At 40.4% G+C, this 27,477-nt stretch overlaps 1 pseudogene; it reads left to right on the top strand.

Moving 5' to 3' along the window:
- LOC139731551 (uncharacterized) lies at positions 1-27,147 on the top strand (annotated as a pseudogene).
- The last annotated feature ends 330 nt before the right edge of the window (positions 27,148-27,477 follow it).

The following is a 27,477-nucleotide window of genomic DNA, read 5'->3' as shown; positions in this document are numbered from 1 at the left end:
GGACAGGAGGAAATGATCACTGCACATACTTCTGGACCGACAATCTGAACATAATCGGCAGGCTTGAAATTCGTATCAGTTATTTTCAACGCAACAGAGTGCTTTCGACTTTGAGGTACAAAAAACGGATGAGATTGATTACGGGATGTCAACAGATATTGTCTTCGTTCTTGTTCACTGGTCCAATTCTTTAAAGTTACTTTCGTAGTGCAAGTGGGTTTTGAGTCTTAGATCGCCCTATTTGGAAAGCGATGCTTTCTTTGCTCAGATTGTGACCAGCAAGCTGCGCTAAAACAGTGATGCAGAATTCACCCCAATTCTAAATAGGATCTAACGTTAGATCAAATGTTAGATCTAACTTTGTTACTCATCTAGAAACCCTAGAAACGATCTTACCGTAGAGAAAGCTGAATCAGACGTTACTTATTGTACGATTGTTCTTGGCCAAGTCAAGTGAACGTCAGGGCAGAACAGTTACTGTAGGTAGACACTCTAGACATAGACATGTCTAGTTCTAGATTGTAGACTAGATCTACGTAGATAACCCCGGGACGCTCCGTGTACACAGTTACACACTGTGGGAGACTGCGTGTTGGGGCTGGTCGCAGTTAAGATCTAGAGAGTCGGGTACTGTAACTGTTGCCATTGTGCATCATCGCATTTGAAAAACTTTGTTAATCTGCCACCTGAAATCCATTCGAAATCAAAAACATTCTCACGTTAAAAATGGTTTTGTCTCCTATTACATATGGTAAAATACATTTGGATTACAATTAAGTTAGATCTATTTGTGTTTTTATGGAGGAAAAAGGTGAATTAGGAATGTCTTTTTAGAGCGATGAAAATCCTTTGCCCCAGCTGATCTCCGATCGCGGCGCACGTTACATGTGATGTGAATGTCTGGTGACTCAAGTACTATAGATGGAGTGTAGTAGTGGCGACTTAATGGTAATCGACTTTAGTCCAAGAGACGTGATGATGTCATAATCGTCATGCTAAATACAAGCTGCACACGCTGCCTGTCTTCAATCTGGGAGGACGTGAAATCCCTCGAGGACACATTCTCGATTCTTGCGACGGACGTGCCAGAAAATCTGGAGCATGCGCAGTATCATGAAATGACGTCATGTCGCAGTCCAAGTCCTGGATGCGAAATCTAAAAGTCCCTATTCCCATGAACCACCATGCACTGCACTCGAGCAGCTTGTGAGCTTTTCTGATCGTATGGAGTGCCAATTGACAAGTTAGGACACGAAAGTCCACCTCACATTAATTTTGATTAGCGACAGCTCAGCTTATGATGCGTTTCAACGTAACACCATGAACACTGAACGATGTTGCGTGCCGTTGCTCTCCGTTGCAGGATTATCTAGCTTCACATGCCATTGTAATTTTAACCATGATGATTTTAAGCCTGCCTCACACTGCCATTTCTTGAGATGCAAATTGCAATGTCGCATTGCAAAAGATTGCCAGATGGCGCACATTTTGAGGTCTGAGATACATGTACAACAGTCTGCGATTTTTGAACATCCTCGCCAGTTACAAACAACAATCGAGTAGATATTTTTATGCCTCCTTCATTCATCCGGCAGGTGAGGTGTGTGTGTGTATGTATGAACAATTCTGTGTGTGTTTGTGTGTGTGTGCACTTACCCATGGTGGAAAATGGAGACATACATTGTACATTTGTACACACGAACTTTACATTTAAACCGAGGACACACAAAGAACCAAGGACGTCCTCGGTTTGGAGACCATTCCAGACGGTCTGTTTTTGCATTTACAAAGGTGCAAGGGTACATGTTTGTAGGTCCTCGATTAATATTACTGTAATAAGTCCTCAGTTGTATGGTAATATACGAATGAGTCCTCGGTTGACAAGATTCCTACTTACACACAGGTCCTCGCTTATGTGGTATAATTCTTGTGGGTAAAATAGGTCCTCGGTTTCCACCATAGACGCGTATGTGTGTGTGTGTGTGTGTGTGTGTGTGTGTGTGTGTGTGTGTGTACGTGTACATTTGGTGGCTGCCTGTAGATTAGGGTGATTGTCAAGTTTTTTGGATTTTTTTTTTCCAGTATTTCAAAGAATAAATGTTGCAAAGGACAGTAGAGGTTATGCCCTCTGCAATACATTAGCTAGCAATCCCCTAACTTGAGATAAGATATCCGTTCAAAAAAAAAAAATCTTATGAAGGTTTGCCATTGTTGAGCTGTGTTGAGTTCCACCAAGGAGGTACTAGTACCTCCTTGGTTCCACAGCATCCTGTGCCTGCTCACATGGTGCACTGAAGTGCATTTACAGCAAACAGCATGGTGTACCGTAAGTGCTTTCATTATACACATACACATTTACAAACACACACACACACACACACACATACACACACACACATACACACATACACACATACACACATACTGCATCTCAATACGAAGTCCCACACACATGCACATAGTACCGGAACAAGTGCTACCGGAACAAGTGCTATTGAACCCGCCGTGCCTGATAGGTACTAAACTTCACATGCACTGCTTGACAGTTTACTAGGGTAATATTGGGTACTGATATACAAAATGTAGGCCTCTAAACAGGTATGATTGCCCCCAAATTTGCGCCAAAATTGCAGGATATAGAATCCTACATACTAGCTTATTTCCAATCACTTACATAAATTTTGAACCAAGTCAGTCATGGGGAGGCAAAGATATCCACGTCGATTTTCATGTTGTCACTCAAAACAACTCACTCTTCATGAGTCTCTATTTCGCGATCAGGATGTGCGCTGCCTACACAATCAAATTTAACGACCACAGTACCACATATGACAAGTTGAATGTGAAATCTAAGCTATTAAGTGATGCCTGTAATTTTTTTTTGCGATTCGGTTTTCTTGAATTCAAGACATCTACCGGTACATGGATAGGAAAGTACATACACCTGGTGGGTGTTTCATCAACGTTTGTCAGCGCTGACAATTTCAGCAAAATCCTTGGTTTTGATTGGCTGAGATGCGCTGGTCACTGACTGTTACTATGGTGATTGTCAGCGCTGACAAGTTGTCAGCGCTGACAAATGTTGATGAAACACCCCCCAGATGTAGCACTACACTATACTTGCCTCAAGTTTTGACATGTAGACCTTATCATTTTCTCAAAAAATGCCAAGGATATCATCCTACATTAAGATCCAGATGTGATAGGAGAAAATAAATTCCATCTTGCTGACACAGGAAATACAATGTATGTGATCTACATGTAAGGCTGCTGTTGGATCTATATGATATAGTTCTGCAAAAATTGAGCAAAGCTGTTTGTGCATTTACGCACACAATTTTATAGCTCAAAGAGCTTTTTAAATAGTAGTACATATATATGTCAGTATTTTTATTAATGTACTGGTCATTCTGCTGGATTAGCGAAGTTAAGTTTCTCCCTTCGCTTGTACATGTACATATGTGCAAACTAATGTACAGAATGTAGGTCTTCTGTACATGACTGTATGGTCTATTTATAACTAATTATGAAAAATATTTTGCGAAGCACATACATGTGCAACAAGTCTATTTGAAAACGTACGCTGATTGCAAACTGACATTTCAAAAGCAAGATGGCATATGTGCTTGGGTCTGCCTGCCTGTTGAAAAATTTCATAAAATGGCTTTCAGTGGGGAAAAGTGAAATTTAATGAAATAAATATTTCAGCTTCGGAAGGAACAAACGTCTCTTGGCACAAATGTGGACTTCACAAAGCTTCCCTATCCATCCCAGTGATAGTAGAAACATTAAAGCCCTCTGTCAGTTGAATTGTACTTCTGACCAAGAGATGATATATGCTTACTGTAGGTTAGACAGAGATCTATAATTTACCATGACCTTAAGTAAATTTTTGATGCAATGAAGCATCAATTTTATCAGATTTGATTTTTTTTTTTTGCAATTGCCAGCAGGTGACAGTTTTGTTTGTTTGTTTTTGTTTGTTTTTTTAAATCTGAAGTACAGACTTGGGATCAAAGAGAAGATAGCTTTTACCATGAAGCATTATCATGGTTGTCAATGATTTTCTTGAAATTACATATTGCTCATTTTTCTTGCCTTTCATGAACGGTTTTCTTAGAGAATTTATATTCAATGCGTCTTTGCACAACTTATCAGTTAGAATCAAATGAATTCATCCACATCTGCAGATAAATCCTTTCTGTGAACACATCAGAGCTACCAGTATTGAAGAGTAGTGTTCATTTACTATCATGTTGCTAATCAAAATCTCACCCCTTCCCTATTTTGGAATGAAACATATTGCAGCTGTGAAATGATCTCATCTCATTTAGAAGATGAGCTTTATGAGTTTGTCATTATTTTACCAAAATAAATAGCAACGTGGTATGCAATGTCTTGAATTTGCATCATAGACACTATTCACCGTGAATTCTTGCTTGCAATTTTTGTGTGACATTCCCCAGAAACTACCCAAGCAACAGTCTGTTGTGTGTGTCACGTAAGTACAGTGTAATTTCAATATACTTTATATTACAGTGCATCGTGCTTTATTTATGGCTGTTGCTAATTGCAAGCTGCACACACAGGTGATTCCTAGAATGGGAGGATGCTGTTTGCATTCATGCAGTGTACCATACACGTACATACCGCAAAGATGCATGCAGGTGTGATATTTTTCATCATAACATTATATTCTGTTTCCCACCCAGGCATCCCAGCCCCCCACCATGGGTAAGAAGAGGAACCTTCGGAAGCCTGTGGCTCTGACTTTTGCGGACACCAGCAACCAGCCCACATCTGGCAGGGATGCAGAGGGAAGCTCCAGTTGGAGAGGCGGTGAAGCACCTGCCAGGGAGCACGGCAACAGGAGCCAATCTCACAACGGGCCTGAGAACAATGAGGATGAGGTGAGAATGAACACCTCCCAACTCCACTTTGGACTTTTGTTGAAACGTTCTCCTTCGAGGGTACCCCAAGGCAGCATTTGGGTTGACCAGTTGCCAACGGGCTGGCAACAATAGAATGAGAACTTTCCCAACCAAAATTTGTGATATTCAAAAGCTTGCTGCACCTAAAACAAAAACAAAATTCACCCATGCATGCGTAAAGCACACACACACTTGTACAGCAATGCTCTGTGTGATTCAAAGCAACCATGGGGTGCACATATTGTATCTTCAACACATGTCACATGCTACATGATGGCACCAATCTGTGCATTGTTCATGTAGAGGGCAACTGAACAGGTGCTCTCAAGGCAGTCAGCCAAAATTTTAAATTTGACAAATTTAGGGGCTTAAACTCAGCAGCAGCAACATCAAAATTGTCACTAGCATTGCCTAGCTTTAGAAGAATAGCTGAGGCCAAGTCTTCAGTCCAGCTTAGCTACAAGTCTGGTAGTGAAGAAAACGAAAGTGCATGGTGAATTTCCTGTTAATGCCCCTGAGTGCTTCTGGCATTATCCACTCTTACAAAGATTAAAAAGTTCAGGCTCTCATTGAAATGCAATATCTCTGAACAAAATGTCTGATATGTGTACTGTCTTGATCAACAGTACAAGCTAAGTTTGGCACATCTCTGTGTTAGGTCACCTTACTGCTTCCCCCCCCCCCCCCCCCCCCCCAAAGGAAGGGCCCTGAACTGAAGCTGTCCAATAGTCATGCAATCTTTTTAAGCAAACGGTAGTAGTTCTGGTGGGGTTTTTTTTTCTTTCTTTTTTATTTTTTCTTAATGACATTTTACTATCCAGGGGACCTTTTTTTTTTTTAAGTAAGTTCAGAATTTATCCCAAAAGAGAAAATGATGTTTAGTGAAAACTTCTTAGAAAAGTGCAAGCTTAATGTTCCAAATACCACTGTCTCATACAACCAGATAGCCACTTTCAACAATGATGTAGATTAAGCTCACTCAAATAGATCCAAAGAACATCATGATTAGAGCTCTGAATATACATTGTAAGTAAGCAGATTTTAAAAAGTCTCATAGTTGTGATGTACTCCCCATTTGTTTAATGAGATGTCTCATACATGTATTTTACTTTCTGATCAAGTGTATGTTTGCTGTTCTAATCTTTGTCAGCAACACCATTGTGCTCTGCCACTGTAGTCCAAAACTTGAGAAGCCAATGCTTTCTTTTGAAAACCCACAGGGAGGGGTGTTAGATAACACGGGAATTCAAATGGTTACATTATTGTACATCTCATTTCATTTGTCTAGTTTTCCTCAGCTCTTCGCTTATCTGCATGCCGTTATTTTGATGTGAGTTTATCAGAAATAACTTTCGCTTTCGTTTCCATTGTCTTCTCTCTTGAGCCTTGCGTCTGACATAAGGAAGTCTGCATTCCATGTAGATATTAGGAGGATGCAAGTCAAACCCTGACCCCATCCTTTAACAGTGATTAGTGTCAGTTCCCACTGAAAGAATCTACCATACTATTAACCTTACCTTCTCTGTGGGCACCTGTGCCATTCCGTAACCTGCTAGCCTGCATGGATGGAGATTTTTGGAGCTACAATGTAGCATTGACTAATGAGAATCTCTGATTGGATCTATCCATCATCTTCATTTACTGTCTGTTGTGGTTCATCTATTACAACCACTAGCTCATTGTCTTCTAGCAAATACAGCAAGCTGTCTTAACAAGAGGTTGTAGTGCATATCAAGGAGTTGTACCAGTTGACCATCTGACCCAAATTTGACCTTGTGTTTGTGTGTGTGGCGTAACAGCCTGTTGTTTCAGAGGTCTTCACAACATGACATTCCCACCTTCCTGAGACTATCTGCTGGCAGGAAGTGGAACACTCCTTGAAACTCAATATCATGTCACCTTAAAGGTGGAAAACATCCATATGATACATTGTAGAGAATTTTATTCGAAACCATTGTTTACTAGTGTAACCACATTGCCAAAGTTTCACCTAAACCAGCTGTCAGGAGTTGTCTCAAGAAGCATGGTCTTTCATTTCGTATATGAAATTTCCCTTGAGCACTCCTCAAGTGAAGGGTATTGGTAGGATGCAACAAATCTACTTGCCCACTTTCTAGTGGGGCAACCACACTTCAATACCAAGCAAGTGAAATGGTCAAATACCACTACTGGACAGCCTACAAGTGTACATGTAGATACCCCGAAATTCATCATCAGGCTAGAAATATGTTGGAATCTCTGTTGGGCTAGGCAGCAACATTTGTTCCATAACACACCATGCGTGCATTGAAAGAAAAAAGAAGAAGAATGACACAAAGTGAAATGCCTTCTGGTTGAGACAAAAACATACAATATGAAAACCCAGATGGACTGCACAGCAGGGAAAGTTGACAACATATTCTTGAACAAAGTTAACACTAGTTTTACAGTAGTAATGTTTTGTTAAATTCTTTGTTTTGCTCAGACAAGTGACTGTATACTTTGGCCGACAGTTGTATTGAGCGTGTTCAGGAGAAATTTGTTTTGTACTATCCAAGTGACCTTCCTCTGCCCTTTGACCTTGAATAAGAGTCTTATTAAATCTTCATGTGACCTTTGTGCTGTTCTCATTGCATTCAAAATAAAGCATTATTTGGGGTTCTGATAAGGATTGCGACCAAACATGTATTTCATGTGCAAAGAGACATGAAGTTGTGCAGTGTGAATGGTGACCAAAAAAAAAAAAAATCTGAAAATGTTACATCCCACAATGCATCCTTCATGTTGCTCCTTGCTATTTTTACCAGCTGTGGCAGGCCATGGTATATTGAATGGCATTGTGACATATATTTGTAGTAAGCATATCATTCATGTACATGCTTTTAAGCATACCATTCATATACATGCTTTTAAGCATACACCATTCATGTACATGCCCAGATTTTTTGTGGCATGAAATTTTGGCGAATTCGGAGCTGGCGACCTTTTCATGGCATGAAATTTTGACTTGCCACAGACATTCGATACAAATAGACATGTAGTATTGACAAGAACTTTCACACACATCTTAATTTCATGAATCATGGCTCTCACAGAATTTGCAAAATTCAAATGCACACAAAAATTTCTGGTTTTACAGTATATTGTTACGGTATTGAGATTACAGTGCATGTACAATGTATATATGTACTACATAACAATGATCTGCCTGTTTTGAGATTATCATTTAATGATGGTGATGAGAGGCTGCATTGTTTTGTGGGTTTTTTTTGCCATTGGAACATTACTTTCTTATACTTTGCCCTTTGTCAGAGTCTTCATATAGGATTTCAGAATTGACCCCCTGCACTTGGACATTTTCATTCAGAAATATGCATGGTATATTATCTCTCATCTCAGTAGCATCTAGATGTATCTAGTGATGATAGCATTGTGTAGGTCCAGGGTTCAACTTAGAGCAAACCTCATTACATGAACTGACAGAGATAGAGCTTTGAGAACAAAATAAATATGACCCTTCAAACAGTATGATATACCAGGTGCATGAACAATTGTATGATAACTTGGGTCATTACAGGAATCATATCAATGAAAAGAGTTGTCATCATAGATGACTCTTATGGATACTCTTGTATGAGAAAAAGATACACCAAGACAGAAATTACTCTTCAATGAAATAGTGTCAAGCTGTGTTTGTTATCAAATTCCATGAACAGGATTCGCTCTTTATGTTGACTAATGACCTACTAAATGGTGTTGAACAGTCTGAAAGCACCAACAAGTATTTGCAATCATTTGATAAGTTTCAAGTTGATTTCAGATATCTTTTTCATGGTAATGAAATTATCACTTTTATTTGAACTGAATGCCTCATTTCATTAACATTGAATCTGCTTCTTCAGTGCTTGTGCATGCCAATGCATTTACTTTTTTATACCCCCACCCACACATAGTGTGTATGGGAGTATATAAGAAATCATTTTATTTGTTCAATTACAAAGCCTGTGCTTAACAACTTATGTTCAAGCTTTTGTTAGTGAGCTGAGAATACCGTCCAAAAAGCAAACAAATGATAATAATGATAATAATAAATAAATAAATGCAGTTTGCTCTGACCTATTCATAGAGGACACAGTGGCAGTTGATGGCAAAATGGACGGCAGAATGTACCGGTATTAAATATTGGCTGTTCCTCTACTTTCAGGTTGAGTGTGTCGGCATGGTGAGTAGCAGTACAGCCACAGCAGAGCAGCGAAAAGCACGTCAGACAGAGAGGGAACTGCAGCGCAGGCAACAGGAGAAGGAACAAGAGCGAAGTAAGATTTTTATTTCACTCTCTTTTGCGAAATGTCACCCTAGTAATAAAAATCTATATTTCTCCATGCTGAAGTAACTAAACTCATTTCAAATTGAAACTTCAGAATGTACTTAGTTTTGATTCTGTTTTCAGTGTGAGAAAAATGTGACATTTCCAGTAGGGGCATGGTTGAAAACATGCCATTTCCAGAGATCTTTTGCAGCATTCATGGGACTGACTCATGCTGTTTATTGAGCCACATGAAACATTGACTAAAGAAACATGGCCCTTTAAAAACATGTAAAAGGCCATGTGTACATTGATGTTAAAGAGGTCTTCTGAGTAGGCTACCTCTTTTGAGTAGGTGGTCTACATATGTGACCCTGCACCTCAAAACAAACAAAAAGTCGCCAGACATGAATTTTTAGTTAAGACCATATTCTGAAAGAGCAGACTTTAAGCTTTAAAATGATGTATAACTCAAATCAAATGGACTCTCCTAACCTATCTAAATATTGGAAAGAAAGCACAAACCCAGGAAAAGTGTGAACTGAGAAAAGAGGCTCTGAAGTACAGTGTCTATTCAAGCGCTTAATCTTTACCAAACCGTGCTGGCTGTGCGATGAATGGGACAAAAAAACATGAAGTAAACCACCAGAGTAACAACAATGACGGGATTATCAGATTGAATTGAAATTAAGCATGCCTCATTAACACATTCTGTCCATACTTAATGACAACTTTCAAAGCAGTAGCACTATCCTTTCAAAAGTTATTAGAGTTGAAAGTGAAGAGTGTGGACAATGTTTTTCAGAAATGAAAAAGGGATTCTAAAGACACACCTAATCACACTATTCTACCAAAAATGTTCGAGATAAATTGCTAAAAAACACACTTTTCTACCCATTTTATGATACCAAATTTTAGCATAATGCAAAAGAAGACCCGCTCTTTCAGAAAACATGGAAAAGTCAAGTTCGGCTAGGTTGACCCATTTCACTTATTTTCAGTCCTCACACAAAATCAGTGTGTGCGACTTTATGTTCGTTTCAGACAAAGAATTCCAAAATTGACGCCTATCATATGATGTTATCCTCATCCTAATGTACTTATGACAGAAACATGTTTTGTACTTACTGGAGCCTTAAGCACAGAGATAGCTAGAATAGAGTATGTTGAAGAACCCCCCCCCCCCCAAAAAAAAAAAAAAAAAAAAAAATGAAAAAAATGAAAAAAATGAAAAAAATGAAAAAAAAGAAAAAAAAATGGAAAAAAAATGAAAAAAATGAAAAAAATGAAAAAAAATGTAGAAAACAGTGACATTTAATGCCAGGGATTATTGGTTCTGAGAATGTAAACAAGTCTGCGTATACAATGTAGGCATGGACACCTGATATATCAGTGATATTCTTTGCAAAGTGCTAGAAATTGTGGTGGAAAAGGGTGTACTATCTGCATTTGAATTCCTTGATTACGTATTTCATTGAGTACAGAAGGGAGAGTATCGCCTTTAACTTAAGCGTGTCTTTAAAAATTCAAAGTCAGTGCATTAGTCTCTTTTTTTTTTCAGAAATCTTTTTAAAGTGTTATTGAATGTGGGGAATCTGGCATTTGGTGTTAGAATAAATTATTGTAAACTCAAAAACTCATCCTTTGTTTCTTTTTCTGTTGCAGTGCTTCAACAGGAGGAGGAAGATTTGCAGGTGAATGGAACTTGACCTTTAAAGTTCAATGTTATGATCAATTACTTCTTGATCATTCTGATAAGAACACATCATTCACAGGGCAGTTGCCACTAACCTTATCTGTGTGGGAGTTGGGTTTGAGGTCCTTATCAAATTAAGTAAAGCATCAATGATTTTCTATGCAGCTGTGTTTATTTAGTATCAAGATGCATTTCTTGAAGAACTATCACTAGCTGGAACTAAGCGTATAGGGCCTGTTAAGATAACAAATACAGGAACATTCTAATAGTAAATAAATTTAAAGCAGATGTGCTCTGTTGCTATTTTGCCTCTTTCATTTCCGTCACTTGATTTCTAAATCACAGCCATTATAGCCATTCATTTGTGTATGAAAGTGCCATGCTGTGTGTTTGATTTCGAGCACAAGAGAGAATATAATACTGTAAAAGCTGTTATATTTGTGTGCAGATATTTTTGAGAAAAAGGAGGTCATAGACATTTTTGCATGATGTTTTTTTTTTGTGATATGACACTGAGGCTGTCGTATGTGGACAAAGATGCTAGTAAACTCCCTAGTGTGTGGCAATATATCTTCGACCCATTAGTGATTCATGAAATTTGCAAAAAGTTAAACCCTCATGAAAATAACAGCTCTAACAGTAGATAGGAAAATAGGTTCTGAGATGATGAACCCTTGTGTATGGCTTGTTATATGCTGAAAGTTAATGTTTGCGTGAGGCTTACATCTTCCAAATGTTTCATTTCAAATGCAGAGAGCCATCGAGTTGAGCAGACTGGAAATGCGGAATTCCAGTGCAGCCTTTCCGAACTCAACGAGCGAAGACATCCTGGACGGAGACAGCGGAGATGATCCTGGCAACCAACGTCGTGGTGGCGAGCCCTCACCCCGCGAGGAGGAAGAGCGGGTAGTGTCTGTCATTGGCGAAGCCCAGACAAGCGATCGGACGTCACCTACGCATCCTGGCAGGACTGTTGCGAATAATCTGGATGATGATGATGATGATGAGACAGACATAAGTGACATGGACAATGATGCGATAGAGCTTGGAGAAGGAGGAAGAAGAGAAGGAGGAGGGGGAGGAGGAGGAGGAGGGAGGGGACAGTCAACTCATGACATCAGTGATGATAGTGATGCCTGTTCAGTGGGCTCCTCCATCTTGCAGGAATCAGATGAGGTAGGACAGATTGAGAGTTCCGCCCCTGGGTGTCCTTCCCGTAGAGGACTCTAGGCACTGTGTGTTTTTCTGTCTGCCTGCCCATATCCTGTCTATATTATTTGCTAGAATGCTCTATCTATAGAAATATTCTATGGAGTGGAATCAGATCTGATGTAAAGATTTGGAGGCAAAATCTGACGATTTCACAAGCAGATGTCAAGAGTAGATGTTTTTGGGATATTTCTGAAATGTAATGCAGTGACATGAAAGAGAGAGAGAAAAAAAATCCAGTTGGATGTCAGCATCAAACTGTTTCTAATCAAGTAGTTCATGATCCCCCATTTCCATACAGACATAAATTACAGCTCACTAGAGGCACTTAAAACTCTTTGCCAGATATATCCCAACTTGCAATTTATCTTAGATCTTAAAACACATGTCTTTTTGGATAGAAGAACTAACTCTGTTATTTAACATGAATTATCACATTGCCGTATGTAATGCACAACATGATTTTAAACTAGTAAAACTAATATAGGAGTGCATGTTATCCTAATCTGTTCATATCTTTGCTCATTATATTTCTTGAAGGAGATTACCGCTGGACAGCCCGAGGGCCCACCCCGGTCCTCATCCAACTCACCCACTCAGTCCAGCCAAAGCAATGCTGTGACCACGGCAACCTTGACAACGTCTTGGCAACCTCAGTCAAGCTTGGACGTATTCAACATGGAAGCTTCACCAGAACTGTATGCCTTCGATGAAAACGATGGGTCGGAGAGTTCTGATAATGTAAGATGCTTAGATAATGAAGCATGATTTATATATAGAGGGGGTAAAAAGTAAGGCAGGGAGAGAGAGGGAGAAAAATAGATAGGCATGCAGATGTATACATTTTTTTTTTTTTTGGGGGGGGGGGTGGTGAAAGTTGACTTAAAGGTATTAGATATAATGATGATATTGAATGCATCCTGTTTGGTTACATTTAAAGTGCTATTCACTTCATATTCAAATTTGTTGATTAAAAAGTGTGAAATTAAACAGTGGTAGACGTTTGATTGCCTCAGACCTGAACTTATTATTATTATTTATTCGGCTTTCAATCACAAATACATTTTTCGAAATCAGAAAATTGTACATTGGAGTGGTAAGGGGGCACCAGGTTGGGCAGCCCGTAGTAGATATGGTGGTGATGCCGGTACCTTACAGCTTTTCAGTTCTTTTGTTTTTACGCAGCTGTCTTAAAAATATTAAGGTATGATAAGGTTAAGAATACATGAGGACATTATATGAAATGTTCAAAGTATTATTTTCCTGTTTATTTCCTTTAAAAAAAAAAGGGTAGGAAGTTTTAAGAATGTTTGCATGATGGTCAATGGAAGACTTTAAGGCAGTGCGAAGAAACTTGAATATTTGAAATGGACATACCCTCAAAGCAAAGACCATAGTACTCTAAAAGATATTCTATTTTGATTCAGTGGGTATTTGTGTCTCCATACATGAGATGATGCTGAAGCTTTGTTCTGAGTGGATCTGATGTGATAGGAAGGAAGGGGGGGGGGGGAGAAAGAATTTTCCAGAAATCTCTGCTGTGGCTTACTTTATTGAGGTATAGTACTTTAAATGGAAAAGATATATAAATCCTTACAAGATTATGAGAATTGATTGTGGTGTCGTTCCCTCGGTGGTAGACATCTAAATATTCTGTGTTCTCTTCTTTCAAAAGGAGCAGTATCAGCTACCTGTGACCACACCCAGTCAAGGCCTTGAAGACAGAAGGTAAGAATTGTTAAGGTACTTAGGATGTGAAATATTTCATGAGGGTTTAATTGTCCCCGCCGAACGAGTTCGAGCAGGGGACTATGAAACGGGCTCCGTACGTGTGTGTGTCCGTGTGTCTGTCTGTCCGTCCGTCCTTCTGTCTGTCTGTGCGTCCGTGTGTGATCAAAATGTTCAATTTGCTACTTCTTTGTCATTTATGAGCCAATTTTAATTCTGTTTGCTTTATATGATAGCACTACATGGGAGCTTTGAAACTTCTACACAGAATTTCAGTTGTGACCTTTGACCTTGACCTTTGACCTATATTGTACATTTTGCTTCAAAATGCTACTCCTTCGCCATTTCTAACCCGATTTCGATTCCGTTTGCTTTATGTGATGGCACTAGGTGAGGGCTTCAAAACTCCTACACAGAATTTTGACCTTTGACTTCTTTGACCTTTGACCTTGATTTTTGACCTATATTGTGCATTGGCTACAAAATGCTACTCCTTCGCCATTTCTAACCCGATTTCGATTCCGTTTGCTTTATGTGATGGCACTAGGTGAGGGCTTCAAAACTTCTACATAGAATTTTGACCTTTGACTTCTTTGACCTTTGACCTTGATTTTTGACCTATATTGTACATTGGCTACAAAATGCTACTCCTTCGCCATTTCTAACCCGATTTCGATTCCGTTTGCTTTATGTGATGGCACTAGGTGAGGGCTTCAAAACTTCTACACAGAATTTTGACCTTTGACTTCTTTGACCTTTGACCTTGATTTTTGACCTATATTGTGCATTGGCTACAAAATGCTACTCCTTCGCCATTTCTAACCCGATTTCGATTCCGTTTGCTTTATGTGATGGCACTAGGTGAGGGCTTCAAAACTTCTACACAGAATTTTGACCTTTGACTTCTTTGACCTTTGACCTTGATTTTTGACCTATATTGTACATTGGCTACAAAATGCTACTCCTTCGCCATTTCTAACCCGATTTCGATTCCGTTTGCTTTTTGTGATGGCACTAGGTGAGGGCTTCAAAACTTCTACACAGAATTTTGACCTTTGACTTCTTTGACCTTTGACCTTGATTTTTTACCGATATTGTACATTTTGCTACTAAATGCTACTTCCGGCGGGGACATATTTTACGCACCGCGTAATTTCTACTTTTCCTTGTTTTCATTACTTTCTCAAGTCCCCAAAATTGACAAATGTAACATCCCACTAAAATGCTACCCTCCTAATATGCGAGATGTAAGTATGAGTATGAGAATAATTGCTCAAATTGCCAAATATGTCTGCAATTACATGTGTATCTGAAATTCTCATTCATAATATTCAGACTTATCAGAAGATATGGTAATTAGACTGATAGCTCACTGATTTGTCATAAGCTAGTTTGGAGTTCTATTTTGCAAATGTGGAGAAAAAGGTCACTTTGACCATCATGGCATGTTGTTTTTTAAATTCACAGAAATACTAGTAAGCATCTGTGATGTAATGATTATCCAACTAATCCTTATAAATGGTGCTTGTCAGCACATCCACCTGACAGCAAAAGTGGTATTTGGTGATGTCAGTAGAAAACAATTGTTGATACAGTCGGTGCAAAATAATGACATGGATGCTTTCCCAAATGTTAATTGATGGACCATTCTGGTCATCTGGTCTGTGCAAGTTTATCCTTTGTTTGAACATGATCGATGAATTCCATAAATGTTTGTATTGGCAAACGTATGCATATGTTGCTTTGAAAGCAAATGAAGTGCCTAACCATCCGGGAAAATAGAAAGGTCATTTGTATCCATGTGCACATGAGCTAACTCTGAACAGGCTTATTGCAGTATCATTGTATAATTGCAAAAGTCTGAAGTGGGCCAAGCACAATGCAAAATACCTGGTACATTTGACTGCAGAAGTTGGACCCTCTTTGTGCCACTGAATGAAGACTTACCACAAATTCAAAGAGAACAGATGATCATTGGAAAAGCAATGAACAGTATCTTTCGTGAAGAAGACTGAGGTTTGAATGGTTATGCTGTAAGCTAGTTATGATGCAGAATTATCTTGTATTGCAGGAAATCATTGTTCCCAAGGATTGAAAGAAAGCCGGGGGCAGTGTCTTAGCAAGGCTTTGTCATTGTTTGGGAAGTTTCGGTTTTGTCTTTATAATCCATAATAGTTTTCTGATGGTTGAATTAGTTTGTTGCCATTTTAAGTGAGTCTCCTGCATCAATTTCTTGATTGTGAGACACATGCAGATTGAAGACATCAATGCAATTCATGTTGTAGTTCTGGACATGTACTGTAAATGAACGAGTGTGTACATGCCAGACAACACATTTTGCAGACTTAAGATGAATATTTGACAAATATTCATGTGGATTGAATAATTGTGAAGGCTGTAAAAGATAAGCGGTGATGGTAAGGGACAGATAGCAAAACAAACTATTCACCTTACCCTACTCTTGAAAATAAAACAATTTACAAAATTTTTGTCTTCAAAATCACACCAGCTTATTCAAAACTTAAAGATCTACATTTCTATGCAAACTTTATCATCGTCTCAGTTTTGATATGGTCTTTAAGAAGAGAATTATGTTTTATACAGCAGAGGTGCTCATATAAAATGTCTTTGTCATTGACTTTAGTATGAAACTTTGGAGTATCTTTGAATTGCCAGTATCATGGCATTATCTGGTATGTCAAAGCCTTGCTTTTGTACGCCAAGTCACGACATTGTGTGACTGAAAATACTTTCAACTTGACAGACTTAAATGTACCAGTAAGTCATCTTGATTTTTTCTCCAATCAAAGTCCCACTTTGGAAAATAGACGGACAAGACTGAGCCGCCGCAAGAGAAAGCGAGACCAGGAATCGGTGGAGGAGGAGGAGGAGGAGGAACCAGAAGGCTCTCGTCGCAGGTCTGCCAGTGGCAGCAAGAGCAAGCCTAAGGCTCCCAGACTTGGCAAGGAACAGGACAGTGAGATCGGCGGTCACTCGGGGTCGGACGTGGAGGTGCAGGTGGATGGCAGTGATGATGAGGAGGAGGAGGAAACGGGAGGTGGGGGGAGTGACAGCGGTCCATCTCAGGAGGCCGGCTTCATCGACTTCCCCAAGCGCTTTCCCGATGGTGCTGGAGCTCCGCTGGTTGACTGCAGGTGAGTGGCCTCAAGGTGCTTGCCAGCCAAATTTTGCTTCAAAAGGTTTTTAGCGTAACACTTTTGCCGTCATACCCACTCTTTGCCTATCCTCTATTTGAATTTTGATGATGATGCAGATATTAGAAACATACTGTAAAACATGATATATTTGCGACGTGAAATTTTCGCTAATTGGAGCCGACGGCCTTTCTTGTAGCATGAAATTTTCGCGAATTGCCACTGGCGTTCAATGCATATAGTGTGCACAAGAACTTTTGTGTGCATTTTAATTTTGGGAATATTTGCGCTCGCAAAATTAGCGAAATTAATATGCACGCGAACATTCCTCGTTTTACAGTAATTGAAAAAGACGATGATGATGATAGTGAATGTATGAATTTAGCAGACCCAAGATTTTGATAAAAATCAGGCAGACAAACAAACAAACCTTTTTGTTGCTTGCTTTCTTCTATGTTCCATTGGCTGCTGTCGTCTTGGCTTCATGCTGTGAGCAGGAAGGTGAGTGCAGTGTCCTTTTTTTTTGTAATTTACAGGCAGTTGACAATGTCACAGATGGGTTGTCCTTTGTATTCATGCCTTGTTGTGAATTAGTTCCAATTGCACTATTTTAGGATAATCACATTTTGTTATCATGTATAGAAATTACATGTCAACATGTTTAGCTCTCAACTGCATGCATAAGAACACAGACATAAGTGCATGAGTGTGCTTTTAATATTCATAAATGAATACTATAGATTCTTTACCCTATTTTATAAGGACCGGACAGTAACTACATGTACAACCTGCAACAGTTGCAGATACCCCTGCAGGAGCTGAGCAACAACCAATTAGCTCTGAAGCATTAGAGTGGTTCCTGTGGTAAATCATACTGCAATTGTAGTGATTTCAGTTCTCTTTTTTAAATCAGCCCTAATTGTTTGCCAAGCTGTTTTTTGTAGGATCAGAATTTATCTATTTTATGTTTGAGAATGCAGCTGTGTGAAAAAAAACCTCTTAAGCACCTGCACAAGTATTCATTCTTTGTTAATGTCTGTATTAGGCACATTCTTGTTACCTGAATGTAATGAGCTATGGATGATTACACATTTTTTGCCCTCAAAATTTGTAGTACTTAGTGAAGTCGCAAATGATATCAATCTCATCATCCCCCCTTCCAGCCAACTCACAAAAGCCCTTTCTTGCTACCACCTGGGGTCCTGCCAAGTTCCTACACCTCAGTCATATTGAAACTGTTCTGCCAATACAAGCTGAGACTCCTCAAGGCCCAGGCCCTACAGAGGCGCAGGATTGACTTTGCGAAACCAGTGATCACGGGACCACACGTGAAAGACACCATCGTGCATCGAAAGCGGGGACAGAAAATTTTCAAGTGGCAATATTCAGACGAAGAGGACAATGGTAGCGGTCTGGAGGAAGTGCCAAAGGGTTCTGATCAAAGAAACACTCGCGGAGTTCTTGCCAAACCCAAGCCCAAGCCCACAAACTGGGCCATCCCCATGGAAGCGGAGTGCTCGACTGTGGCTGCCACAGCCAGCACCCCTTGTGTGGAGCTGAGAAATGTTACGTCCAAGATGAGTATAGCGGATGGAAGATTCAAGAGTGTAGGTGGTGATGTGAATGGAATCGGTGAAAATGACTCCAGTGCCGTGAGGTTAGGTGATGAGGTGACCAGCTCCAGGATGTTGGTTAGTAAAGTGAAGCCCTTGGGGAACACCAGTGGCTCTCCGGCGGGAGGGGGATGGCGCAGCAAGGCCAACATGGCTGCCAGGAGAGAGAACAGGAGAAGACAATCAGCGTCGGATGACAGTGATACCGATGTGGAGTTGGTGGTTGAAAACACAAGCCCAAGGACTCCGCTCACGGCAGCTGTCTCACCAAGGGTCTCCCATAGTGAAGCCTTGTCGGGGGACTCCTCCAGATCACCTGTGTTTGGGGGGCAGTCCAGCAGCAGACTGGTGAGGCAGCTGTCGGTGCCCGTGAGAAAGATTGGCCTCTGCTCGCCCCGCACCATCCACAACCGGGACAAGATGGAAAGTCCACAGCCATCATCTCCGAGGCTGAGGCCCGAGGATCCGGGGATGGCTGAAGCAGCGACAGAGAGTGCTTCTGGTGTTTCATCTACTGTGCCTGACAGGGAAGTTAAGCTTGAGGCAACTGTCAGCAGGTTAGATAGGGGGGTGTCCACATCTGGGACCCGCCCATCAAATGAACCCTCTGTGGAATTTAGTGCAGACACAGTGGCCAGTGAAGCTAGAAATCATGCCACCTCTACAAACCATATTGAACAGGGCAGTGACACGGGAAGCCGTGCCAACGCTACACCTCTGGAGAGCGAGAGCTTTGAGGAGAGCCGAATGTCCTATTACAGATCTAGGCTAAAGAGATTTGGCAATGATGGAGACGGAAACGGCATTGCTGAAGTGGGGAGCAGCAGTGTGAACAGGTTGCCTGAGGCTAGTGCCAATGGCAGGACTGCTGCAGCCAGTGATGATGAGGATGAAGGATCGGTGGGTAACAGTGGACCAGTCAACGGTAGTGATCGGTTGGATGAGACCAGTGATGCTAGAGAGGAAAGAGTCGTTGATCTGACTCCTCCAGAAGGCAATCAAGAAGAGAGGCAAGATGACGAGGAGGAAGCAGATAACAGCCAGCCACTTCTCTCATCTAGAAGTAATGAAGCAGCAGGAGGAACGCCGTCTCAAGAACTTGCAGACAATGTAAGTGTTAATGCCACCATCTTTTGGGCCGATAGAGATGTTGCCTTTCCCTCATTAGCCCTTCCCATGCATCAGTCTAGATTGCCGAGTTTTAAAGGACAAGTTCACCTTCATAAACATTAGGATTGAGAAAATGTAGCAATATTAGTGGAACACATCATTGAAAGTTTGAGGAAAATTGGACAATCCGTTCAAAAGTTATGAATTTTTGAAGTTTTTGTGCAGTAACCGCTGGATGAGAAGACTACTGCAGTGTAAGATGTCACATACGTACAACAATATAAGGAAAATATAAAGAGAATTTCACAAAATTTCATCTTTTGAAAAAGGTACACATTCCCTTGACTCATTACCGACATATGCTATGGGTAATATTATTCCCCCTGCCTTTAGAAAGAGGCAAGTCAAATGCTCTTTTGTTGTGCAAAAAAAGGAAAAATATGTCGAATTTTCGTTACATTTTCTTTATACTGTTGTACTCATATGATATCACAAGCTGTAGTAGTCTCCTCGTCCAGCAGTTCCAACACAAAAATTTCAAAAATTCATAACTTTTGCATCGATTGTCCAATTTTCCTCAAACTTTCACTGATGTGTTCTACTAATATTGCTGCATTCTCTCAATCCTTATGTTTATGAAGGTGAACTTGTCCTTTAAGTTCCTGTAATGTATTCCTGCATAATGCAGTAGGGGACTCTATCTTATTTAGTCAAGAACTTTAATTACTTTGACAGACAGTAAGGGACCAAAAACATGAGATTTAAAAACAAACAAACAAACAAACAAACTTTCCCAGTCTTGGTAATAAAGCGAATGAGTGAAAATAATTGTTTTGCATACAAGATTGAGATTTTTTTAAAATTTCTTAACCCGAAATCCCCCCCCCCAAAAAAAAAAAACAAAAAAAAAACAAAAAAAACACACACACAAAGCAAAACAGACAAACTAAACACAACAAAACAAAGCAATTAAAAAAAAAATTAATTCAAAAATTTCTAGCTTTGTTGCTTGTTTGTTTATTGCCACTTTAGATGTGTAGGGGCAGGGCAGGGAAACATATTTTTGAGTAATGGAGTAAGACATCCCATTTTATTAAAGAACATGAAATATGTTAAGCAAATATGTTGTTTTAATTGGATTGATGTTGAAAAGGGTGGCCTCTTCCAACTATTGCATACTCAGCCAGTTTATCGATGCAGAGTAAAAGATCTTTTGATACCCAGTTGTAGATGTTGAGCAATGATTTTACTAAACCAGAAGTCTGGGAAGGCTGTACACAGTACATGTCACCTTCAACTTACAAGGAAAAAAATGTGTGATGCAGCTGCATGTCGGGTGATGAACCTGTGCCTTTGAAACCTTCAGGAGGCAGATGATGGCCCGTCTGGTACTGGAGGCAATCCCCTGATCACTGAAGAGAGGGACCAACAACAACAGCAGCAACAGCAGCAGCAGCAGCAGCCCCAGCAGGGAGAGGAGAGGGCTGGCGATCAGAGGGAGGGGACTGAGACAGAGGAGCGAGACGTAGAGGCCGATGGGGAGGAAGGCGATGTAGCTGGAGCTGCCGAGGAGGCGGATGCCGAGATGGAGGAGGAGGAGGACGTGGTGGAGGAGAGGGAGGAGAGAGAGGGAGAGGCAGTCAGTAGGGATACAGAGACTGGGAGTGGTGGCATCCCTTGTCCCCTCTGCGGCGACACGTTCCCACTGAACGTCATAGAGGTGCATGCATCAGGGTGCGAAGGCCCCGTCCAAAATACAGGTACTCATCTTACCAGAACACAAAACATGGTGGTAGATCTCTTGGAGACATGCCTGCTTTGAATTTCTGAAGACATTTTATAGCAGAGCATAGGTGTCATGTCGTAGCAATAAAAGTAGAAGTACAGAAAATCATGTGAATTTATCAGAAAGGAGTAGTAAGTATTCATGCAGATTGCGTGTGAATGTGTAATTGACTATTTTGATGGCCATGTGAGATTTGTGGATATTAGAAGAAAGAGAAAAGCTTGTGTATGTCTGTTGTTCTATAAAGTTGTCGGAGACAAAGTAATTCACCAATCTTGCAGGGATCACCATTGATAATCTCAATATTGAGCCTGTGCAAGGAATGAGATAGCACATCTGGATTTACAGTTCTTTGAATTTACAATGTATAGAGATATTTTGTTTGATTATACAGAGTCATGCAAATTAATACCTACGTACATTCACTTGATAGTCAACCAGGCAGAATAACTTTCTCTTTTTAATTGCCTTTATGTTACCCACATTCATTGAGGCTTGTATTCAATGTTGTACTGTGAAAGGGGAACAAACATAGAAGGAAAACACTCTTTAGGAAGATCGGGTTGGCCTCTAGTGCAGTGCAAGTCAGCAAAGATGGATTAATGGCTACAAGCAATTTGATCTTCCTCTGTCGTACCAGAGACTCCGCCCAGAGGGGCTCCATCAACCGGAGGGGCGAGGAGTGCCACCTCTCGCCCCCGGGACTCCAAGGAGGAGATGGCAGCGAGGATGGAGATGCTGGACCGGACATCTTCGGAGGACGAGGATGGTGGGGAGAAAGTGACCGTCACTGAGATGAGGCCAGGCGGAAGTGGACACCAGTACCGGTTAGAATGAGTTTCTATAAGATGCCTAGCAGCATATTCCCAGTCTTTGCACATATTGGAGGCATTTCTGTTTGTTTGTCTATTCATTTGTTTGTTTTGTGTGTGTTCAATATCTGAGAGGCTGGATTTGAGCTGATAGGACATCCCTGAAGAAACAAACAAACATACAAACAAAATAGAGGTCATGTGTCTGTTAAGTTTTGATAGAGATTGTTTGCAAATCAAGCTATGAATCAGATTGAGAAATATAACGAGAAGTTTCATGTCCTGTTCAAATATATTGCCCAATCATACTAGGTTATGAAATGTCCCCAATCATGTCAATAGGCCATGGTTATCGGCGCAAATATTTCTTTTACCAGAATTTCCACAATAAAACAGTCATCATCTTAAAAAAAAAATGATGTTTTTTATTTCCTCTGCCGTGAATGGTGCCTTAGGTCCCACAGCTCTTTTTCTTTTCTCTCTCTCTCTCAATTCCTACAAATGTGCCTAACTACTATGTTTCATTTTGGAAAATTTATCCTCAGCAGGTTTCTGTAGATGTCTTCATGTATGCCTGCCTTACAAAGTCCCACTGTAAACAGGGATTTGTATTTACTGTACAATCAATCCTTCCGAACAAATTATTGATAGTTTTGTCAGTATAACCACCCCCCCCCCAAAAAAAAAAAAGAGAAGAAGAAATGTTCTTTTAATTACACAAATTATTTTGAGTGTTTTAAATCTATTTTCCAGCACGGCAAGGAAGCGCACATTCCCCAGCTCAGAAGGCACAAGTGACAGCCCCACTTCAAGTGTCGGCAGTATGAGCCACTTTGACAATACCGTCTACGAGATGTTGCGCAAAAACGAGATCAAAATGAGTTCCTTCCCACCTTCCAGAACATCCAATAGGGGTCACCTGGCTGCAAAACGGGCAAAGCTGCCAAACAAGAGGTATGCTGTAGAACTTCACTATCACTCAGTGAGTTTACAGTTGTCTTCATGGTTGTATATCGTTTTAGTGCTCCGAAAAACCAACAGTTAACATGTGGTGATGTAATCCTGTTTACATTAGCTATACCATTGTTTTAAGTTCATGTTTTCAGCAAAGACAGTACTATACTAGTTGATCTTATTTTCATGTTTCACATTGTTGAACTGTTGGGATGTATCTTGTATACAGCATATCCTGGGTGGTTACTGGAAGGGATGGTATTCAGATGTATTAGATAATTATTGGGATATGCTGCACATTGTTTAACACATTCCAGTGGAAAGACCCTCTAGATCTTCGAGAAAGTCAGCTTCATGTCAAGTAAGGTGGACAAACTTATTCACCTGTAATCTCTCCAAAAGCCGGAATCTTGCTCAAAAAATAAACTTGTGTAATGCCTATCAGGTTCAAATGCCAATAAAGGACTTGACCTTCAGCTGAATGATGATTATTTGGGTTGGTTTCTTTTTTGTCAAAAAGCAGTGACACAGGAGGGACAGCATTTTGTGGTGAACTAGGTGGAGACACTGTGATACGTATGGTATAGTTCTCTCTCCTGTTTGCTGTATAAATTGATTGGAAACATTTTGCTTTTTGTAATTAAAATGTTGTATATATGATTTGGAATTCATCAGCCACTCCAAGGATGATGAGACCATCAACATCAATGACGACGATGACGACGATGAGGCGGAGGAGGAGGAGAAGTGTTTCATTTGCAGCAATTTCATCCCCAAGTCGCTTTACCAGACCCACGTCCAGAATGAGCTGGACCGCATGGAAAACGAGAACAGCCTGGTGGAGTCCAGCAGCGGCAGTGGGGCCACCAGGACGAGGAGGCAGACGTCGTCGGCCGAGGCAGAGAGAGACGGGGAGGCCATCTCCAACTCGGCTTCCACGTCGTCGCTGGTGGCAGGCACGAGGCACACCGCGGGTCCGGGGCCCAGGGCACGGAGAGGCCGCCCACTGGGAGTGAGGCAGGAGAGCGCCTCTCGTGGCAGTGGCGGTGGCGGTGGCAGAGGTGTGTTGGGAGAAGAGAGTGAAGGAGAAAGACTCTAGAGGGATGGATACCTGGGGGAAAGGACCATGCCATGCACTCTCCAGGGTTAGCAAGAGTCTCATTTCGAGGATGGAACCAAAATAAGAAAAAATAAGATTTGCAAGCATGTTGCTCAGCTCCTGTCTTGATTGTCACTCATGAAAAAAAAGAAAAGAAAAAAAAAAACTTTGCATGCATTGTGATACAAGTTTGGTGTTGGAATGTTTGTGTCACAAACTATATCTTGCCAACATTTGCCACTGAAAACTGGATTTGGGCATGAGATTGTTACAGTAGTAGATGCTGAAGATCCTAGTAACCAAAGTAACCATGCCATTGTACAGACCTCTCTGTCATTTTAGAACTTATAATGTTTTTCCAGGTAGTTGCAAGTGTCATTTCTTGCTGTTGTTGTAGTTGCAGCATAAAATGGGACATTCATGTTGATCAGATTGTGATCAAACTAAAAGACCTTACTTTTCCTGTACCGTATGTCCCCCCAAAAAGTGGCAACGGACTCTCTGCAACAATAACTTTGAAAATTGTGAATCAATCCAAATACAATTTCAGGGTATGAAACTATAACTTATTACCCACATCTTATAGAAAACCCCATCCAATTTGCTTCAGTGGTCAGAGAAAAATGAGGATTTTTGTAGAGCATTTCAGGAATCCCTTCCCTCCAAATTCTGTCCATTGTTCTTACACATTAATATGCAGTTCCAACAGCATCCAAGGGCTAAACTTGGAAGAATCAGACCCATGACATGCTTTACAACAATCCACATCTCTCTGTGACCTGTTAACCAAATTGAATGGGGTTTACTGCAAAATATAGGTAAGATGTTATATTTTTAGACCCTGAAATATTATTCAGACAGTTTAATCAAATTGGAAGTTATCAATGCGAAAATCCGATTGTAGTTTTTTTTTTTTTTTTTTTTTTTTTTTTGGGGGGGGGACATACTGTATAGTGTTCACAAAACTTAGCATATTTGTCAACTTGGCAACTGCATTTGCATCACACACCTCTCCCTGATATCTTATTGTGGCATGTCATTGCAGTTGTTCATACTTGTCTTTGTTTGTGCGCGCACACAGACACACACAAAAATCTTCTTGTGATCATAGCCACAGCTTTCTGACTCTGAATGATGCAAAATTAGGAATGTGGTGTTAATTTGAAAAGAAAAGGAAAAACATTCATTAGTGTTGCTGGCGTAACGAGGGCAATGTAGACATTCATATGCAACCTGCGTACACTGTATGAGTGAGATACATTATCTATGTGACAGTCTGTGTCAAAAGGATCTCACGTTTTAATTGTAGTAAGTTGTTGTAGTGCGTGGTACAATTATTTCTTCCATGAAAGTATTTTACTAGTGAGTGCTGTCAATTGTACTTTAGCATTTCCAAGGCAGCTTGTGTCTTTTGGCTTTTGTTGAGTTCCAGAATTTTTGTGCTTGCCTTGCTTTGTATTTGTTGTTGTGTTGGTATTTGCTGGAATTCATTTTTTTAAAATCAATTTTGTGATGTTACTGTAGTCTTTGCCCTGTTAATTAAACAATTATTTCTTTCCACAGTGCACTCCTGTTGTAACGAACACAGTTGTAACAAAATTTCGATATATTGAAGTAAAAATTTATGTCCCCAAATTATCATCTATTTTTCATTATGTACTTTACTGTTCAGCTAAAACAAAATTTCAATTTAACGAAAGAAAATCGCTGGTCCCGAGGACTTTGTTATAACGGGAGTGCACTGTACTTACATCCTCTGCACTTTACATGAAAATGCATGAACAGAAAAAAAATGAGTAAACGAAAATGAATTGCTAACATTAAAATATGATTGGAGACAGAGAGTATAGAAATGCAAAAATCCTGTCAAAAATGTAGTGACATCAAAATGTGTGTATTTCACACGCACCATGACGTGAACTTTGTCAATAGTGATGGTTCATTTACATTGAATCACACTTTGTATGCCATCCTATTGACTGTGGATTTCCTTATATTTTCTACTTTTAAAAAAATTGTCATGTAATGTGTGTGGTGTTGTTTAGTATTCTTGCACTAATACCTCTTGCTTTCTGTCCCCATGTATGGATAAATTCCCATCCCAAACAGAATGTTACCGGTACTCGCCCCATTTTTGGCCTATCCACCCAGAAGTAAATGGTAACCCCTCCAGCATGCTGATGTTTGAAGATGGATTCAACCAGTCTCACAAAGATTATTCATATTATTTAGTCTCTGCCTCATTTGTTTGTTTGTTTGTTTTTGTTTGGTTTTGTTTGCATTGCAGGTAAATCTTCTGCCAATGGGAGGAATGAGGCCACCTCAACTACTATGACTATCTCGTCCTCTGATGAAGCAGTCAGCGGACCGAATTCTCCAAGTGCCCTCGACGAATATCTCTTGGACTCTGATGATGATGATGATGATAATGATGGGCAGGAGTATGATGAAGATGATGAGGATGACCCTTTTGATGCTGGTGAAGGAGGAGGAGGAGGAGGTGGGCGTGATGTCTCCAACATCGCCATCAGCAACTCCCCCATCAAGGCATTCAGAAGCCTCAAGCAGAACCCGCCGTGTCTGATCGACTTCAAGAACCAGTTCAAGGAGGCAGAGCTGGGGCAGACTCCCAGGCGGGCCAGCGGGAGGGGAAAGGCTGGGCAGGGAGGTGGTAATCGGGGGCGTGGCAGGGGCAGGGGCAAATCACGTGGCAAATGGAAGTCGGGTAAAAAGTGGGGCAAGAAGCGGTAGACAATAAACGGATTAGTATCCAATCTTGAAGAAGGTACTTCTGTTTCAGAGCTCATATCAATGGTAGACGATTGGAAAAGACAAATGATAGAATCAATTGCTTGTGTTTTCTTCACAGATAGTGAACAGAAACTCACAATCCAGAATAAACAGATAAGGGCCAAATAGAAATATGTCAGCATGTGGGTTATTTAATTTTTTATACAACTGTGTATATCCATGTCATAAGGATTTTTTTTAACGCTTGAATCAAACATGAAACCAGACCTGTGTGATACATAGATGATATGATTTTCACCTCGAGATCCCACGTTTCAAACTTATGTCCAATCAGCATGTTGATTCTCC

Source organism: Diadema antillarum, unplaced genomic scaffold (genome assembly GCF_040938485.1).
Source record: "Diadema antillarum isolate AM-2024a unplaced genomic scaffold, OU_Dant_1.0 seq00000378_RagTag, whole genome shotgun sequence".
NCBI classification, from domain to species: Eukaryota; Metazoa; Echinodermata; class Echinoidea; order Diadematoida; family Diadematidae; genus Diadema; species Diadema antillarum.
Note: the sequence above shows the minus strand (reverse complement) of the source record. Positions and strands in the feature narration are given on the sequence as shown.